The following is a 6,091-nucleotide window of genomic DNA, read 5'->3' as shown; positions in this document are numbered from 1 at the left end:
ATATTATGGTGTTGTTTTTATCTGCAAATGGTCAGTATAGATAGCATTTATTTCTATTTCTGCTTTGTAAAAGGCACAACTTTTAAGTAAAATGTCATTTTCTTAGACTTAGAGCAAGACCTTAGTCCTAAAGACTAACTAAAGGGCCTCACAAAGACAGCAAAACAAAAATTGTGGTGTGTGTGCAGTTGTTTGAAAAAGCCTCGGGCCAGCCTTCATTTCTTATAATTTGCTTTCAAGAAGCCAGACGTTCTTGGAAGCGGTCTTGAGCAATAGTGATCCAGGGTTTCTGACTCTGTCTTTTTCTTTTTCTTCTTTTTTTAATTTTGAAGATTAGCTTATTTTTCCTGTAATTTTCAGACTCATTTTAAGAAGAATATTTTGTAGTTTGTTAGGCCACTTAACACTATGAATCATTCAAGCATAGCAAAGGTAGTTAAGGGATTATCTGGTCTTATGTCTACACAAAACAGCCACACCAAAACCTTTACAGGCAACCTACAAAACTCCCCAACAAAAAACAAAACAAAAATCCCGTTCATGTATTTATTTTATATATTACATCTCACTGTTTGCATATTTAAGTTTACCATTCCCATCCTATACACGTCCTTATCAAGAAACGTGTTCCTTCTCTTGTGTCTTTATGTTTCAGTTTTTCTTCTTTCTTTTATTTATATTATTTACTGTGTATGCTGTTAGGACTCTTAATTACTGCAACAATAAGGTGATTTTTCAAAGAGTTATCAAATTTATCATATAATATCATAATGTTTGCAGTTTGACCCTAAAATTGAGAAAACTGGAAAATGGGTGGACAAAACAATAAATGTCAGGCCTGATACTATCCACACCACAACAGTATTTGAAAGTCATGTCTTTAAAATGTTGTAAAGAAATAAGCAATTAAGAGATGCATCTGGTCCTTCAATCAATCCTTCTAACATTCACTGAAGTCTCATAAAGCCTCATGAAATGGTCTCAGTGTAAAGTTGGCTGTTACACAGCTAATTTTAAGGAAGGGAAACAGGGAGAAAAGGCTGGGGTGTGTCCCAAATTACTCAAGAACGTGCCTGAAAATCAGTGGCAACAGGTCTTACTGAGTGATGAATCCAAATTTGAAATATGTTGTTCAAATCATAATCAATATATAAGAGAGGAGGAGGACAGGAGGGAGGTACATGTGGTCTTGGTGGATTTTCTTTCTTTTTTTTTTTTACTTATATACAGTATTTGTATGTATCATTGCATGCTTAAATAAGTCACCCAACATGTTTACCATTTTCCTAGGGAAATATAATTTATAGCCTGTCAAGATTTTTGCACAGCACTATTAGTGTGCCACTCCCAGTACACACAAGATGTGTCTGGCTCCAGTTGTGGCCTGAAAAAACATCCAGAACTGAAGCTAGAAAACTGGTTTTGTGTCTCTCTGTCTCACTCCTCCTTCAAGCCACTGCAGCTAATTAAATGGGACGTTTTAAACCTGTATTTTGTTATTTGTTTTGGTTTTGATAGATGTGACCAATCTATTTTCCGTTGGGTTCGAATGATGTCACCAAATCCTACAGTTTAACTGACTTCTTTTCTTTTTGTGCGGCCAACTGACTTTTCTTTGGTTATTCGGTGTTGATGTTGGTTTGTGGGTTGTTCATTTTTTGTTTATCAACAGTGAAAAAAAGAAGAAGAAGTAGGTTTGACTGATTTTAGTTATTTTAGACAGCTTTTGTGGAAAGCCCTTCTGATTATATTCATTAATGAATATTCAGTACAGTACTGTATGCCCAACACTTCTTTAGATGCTCCTTTTCACTTTCCAAAGTGCATTGGTTCTTTCTCATAATCTGGAATTAATAATGTCTAAACCATCTGAGTACAGTGAGACAGGGTAGTGATTGAAAAGTTCTCGTCTAGTCTTGGGAGTGCAAAAAGAATTGCCTAAACACGTTGCTTTGTCCATTCTTGTTCATAATTCCACCCTCAATCTCTGGTTTGTTACATCCCTGGTGTGAAACATCACATCAGGTGATTCAAATAGACAAATATCTCGTGACTTAGGTGATGCCAGAAGAGTTTTGAACAACACACCCAAAGTTCTTAGAAATCTAAGCGATCTGTTCTCGAATGTTCTAGCCTGTGGGCATGTCTGTTCCATCGCAACATGCAGGAACTTGAGTGTTTGATGCAAACATCTTACTGCCCTGAAAATGTTACAATACTTGGTTCAGGTGAAAAAACAACAACAACAAAAAACGTTAATGAAAACCTCAAATAAAATTTAATGTATTGACATCCCAGTACTGTTTTTTTTCTCCAGAAGAAAAAGCAGTGAAACATATGTAGAGGACTACTGTCAGTGAAAACAAATGATGAAATAAACACATGAAAGTGGAAATAAGACAAAAGCACATGAAAACTGAACGACTCTTAAAAATGCAGTTGTTTATATTTATTTTATCAATGATAATAGTAATTTATATTTCTTTATTATTTATTTTATTCTTTATATTTATAAATGTTTGTTTTCCCAATACTTTTCATAGCGTGCTTGGTTTTTCTTTACCTTAAATATTTCTCATCAAAAAGTGTTTTGGTTGAATAACCTGCATCTCATTTCTTTTGATATGACAGGTCATATGGAATGAGCTTTAAGACCTCAAGAGTCTACGATACATATTGATTTTGATTATATATAGAAAAGCGCATCTGAAATGTAAAAGTGAGGTCTGAGGTCAAACTATAGTGTGGTATTTAGAAGCCCCATTAAGCAGTATCATTTCCTAAATGTTGCCAATGCAGGGGTCCAAAGCAATGCAACTTTTAAAATCCCCATGTATCATTCTCTATATGCCTTTATGTTATCAATCCAGCTTTGTATAGCAATATTATCACTTTGACCTTCATATTACTCTATTGACCTTGAAAGAGAGGTCACAGGTCAAATGTGGCATTATATTTTAAATCTTTACATGGCACTTTAGATATGCTGACTATGCATACCACACAATTTACTTTGAAATAATTAACTCGGCGTCTCGTCTCTTGATGCATGACTCGTGTTGATGATGATTTGGCTCCACCTGGTGAACCTGACACCAAATTGCAGCCTGTCTCTGCTTTAAGCCATGATTACGATGAGTAGTGCTGCTGGTTTTCCGTCTGTTTTGTTCAAGACGAATCACTGGAATTTTCAGGGAAGTCTTTGGAGTCAGGTTTATTTACCTTCATCTTATCTTAGGCTATCAAAGAGTCCCATGATGCTTTAAGGTAAGTGGTTAAATGTTGCATTTAAAGTCTTAAACCTGTGTCCCTACATGTGCAAACTGAACTTTAGACACGGGAATTATAACCGAGTGCTTTCATTGATCACTGAGTCTAATTTAGGCACAGCATCTATAAACCGCTCCTGATTCATTTAATGTTTATTCATTTTAGCTTAGGCCGTTCCACACATTTTTGCATTTTTATCATTATCAAAGGCTTGTCTCTGGTCTGATATTGATAACAGCTTGCAATTAGTCTTCCTTTCAGTAATAACAATATTGAACAAGAATCCAACGAATTAATACACTCAGTTTATTTATATAATTGAAGAGTCCTCTTCACATATAATTATGGAGTTCCACAGGGTTCAGTGCTAGGACCAATTGTGCTTACATTATACATGCTTCCCCTAGGCAGCATCATTAGAAGACATAGCATACATTTACACTGCTATGCAGATGACACCCAGCTCTATCTGTCCATGAAGCCAGATAACACACACCAATGAGTTAAACTGCAGGAATGTCTTAAAGACATAAAGACCTGGATGACCGCTAACTTTCTGCTTCTTAATTCAGATCAAACTGAGGTTATTGTACTCGGCCCTGAAATTCTTGGAAATATGGTATCTAAGCAGATTCTTACTCTGGATGGCATTACCTTGGCCTCCAGTAACACTGTGAGAAAACCTTAGGACATGTCCTTCAATGCACATATTAAAATATGTAGGACTGCTTCCTTCCATTTGCGCAACATCTCTAAAATTAGAAATATCCTGTCTCAGAGTGACACTGAAAAACTAGTTCATGCATTTATTACTTCCAGGCTGGACTACTGTAATTCATTATTATCAGGATGTCCAAAAAACTCACTGAAAAGCCTTCAGCTAATCCAAAATGCTGCAGCAAGAGTCCTGACAGGGACTAGAAAGAGAGAGCAGATTTCTCCTGTTTTGGCTTCCTGTTAAATCCAGGATTGAATTCAAAATCCTGCTCCTCACATACAAGGTCTTAAATAATCAGGCCCCATCTTATCTTAATGACCTTGTAGTACCATATCACCCTATTAGAGCACTTCGCTCTCGCTCTGCAGGCCTACTTGTTGTTCCTAGAGTATTTAAAAGTAGAATGGGAGGCAGAGCCTTCAGTTTTCAGGCCCCTCTTCTGTGGAACCAGCTTCCAGTTTGGATTCAGGAGACAGACACTATCTCTACTTTCAAGATTAGGCTTCAAACTTTCCTTTTCGCTAAAGCATATAGTTAGGGCTGGACCAGGTGACCCTGAATCCTTCCTTAGTTATGCTGCAGTTATGCGCAAGGCTGCCACGGCTGCCTTGCGCCTGGACCCAGCCCAGCTCCCAGCGCTGACATAGGTTCAAGGTTCAAGGTTCTTTATTTGTCACATGCATAGTTATACAAGTATAACACACAGTGAAATGTAGCCTGACACGCTCCTCGACATGTGCAAAAATTGGGGGGGGCGGGGGGGGTAGAGGAAGAAGATACATATATATATATATATATAAAAAAACAAAAAAACACCCAGCACGCCCCTGCGGGCGGTTTATCCTTCAAGCTCGGGTCCTCTACCAGAGGCCTGGGAGCTTGAGGGTCCTGCGCAGTATCTTAGCTGTTCCCAGGACTGCGCTCTTCTGGACAGAGATCTCCGATGTTGTTCCCGGGATCTGCTGGAGCCACTCGCCTAGCTTGGGAGTCACCGCACCTAGTGCTCCGATTACCACGGGGACCACCGTTACCTTCACCCTCCACATCCTCTCGAGCTCTTCTCTGAGCCCTTGGTATTTCTCCAGCTTCTCGTGTTCCTTCTTCCTGATATTGCTGTCATTCGGAACCGCTACATCGATCACTACGGCCGTCTTCTTCTGTTTGTCTACCACCACTATGTCCGGTTGGTTAGCCACCACCATTTTGTCCGTCTGTATCTGGAAGTCCCACAGGATCTTAGCTCGGTCATTCTCCACCACCCTTGGGGGCATCTCCCATTTTGACCTCGGGACTTCCAGGTTATACTCGGCACAGATGTTCCTGTACACTATGCCGGCCACTTGGTTATGGCGTTCCATGTATGCCTTGCCTGCTAGCATCTTGCACCCTGCTGTTATGTGCTGGATTGTTTCTGGGGCATCTTTACACAGCCTGCACCTGGGGTCTTGCCTGGTGTGATAGACCCCAGCCTCTATGGATCTTGTGCTCAGAGCTTGTTCCTGTGCTGCCATGATTAGTGCCTCTGTGCTGTCTTTCAGTCCAGCTTTGTCCAGCCACTGGTAGGATTTCTGGATATCAGCCACCTCCTCTATCTACCGGTGGTACATACCGTGCAGGGGCCTGTCCTTCCATGATGGTTCCTCGTCTCCCTCCTCTTTCTTGGGTTTCTGCTGCCTGAGGTATTCACTGAGCACTCGGTCAGTTGGGGCCATCTTCCCAATGTATTCTTGGATGTTCGTTGTCTCATCCTGGACTGTGGTGCTGACACTCACCAGTCCCCGGCCCCCTTCCTTCCGCTTAGCGTACAGCCTCAGGGTGCTGGATTTGGGGTGAAACCCTCCATGCATGGTAAGGAGCTTTCTTGTCTTTATGTCAGTGGCTTCTATCTCCTCCTTTGGCCAGCCTATTACCCCAGCAGGGTACCTGATCACGGGCAGGGCGTAGGTGTTGATGGCCTGGATCTTGTTCTTACCATTCAGCTGACTCCTCAGGACTTGCCTGACCCTCTGCAGGTACTTGGTGGTTGCAGCTTTTCTAGCGGCCTCTTCATGGTTCCCATTCGCCTGCGGGATCCCCAAGTACTTGTAACTGTCCTCTATGTCT

Source organism: Astatotilapia calliptera, chromosome 19, assembly GCF_900246225.1.
Source record: "Astatotilapia calliptera chromosome 19, fAstCal1.2, whole genome shotgun sequence".
Classification (NCBI taxonomy): domain Eukaryota; kingdom Metazoa; phylum Chordata; class Actinopteri; order Cichliformes; family Cichlidae; genus Astatotilapia; species Astatotilapia calliptera.
This window is presented reverse-complemented; position numbering follows the sequence as displayed.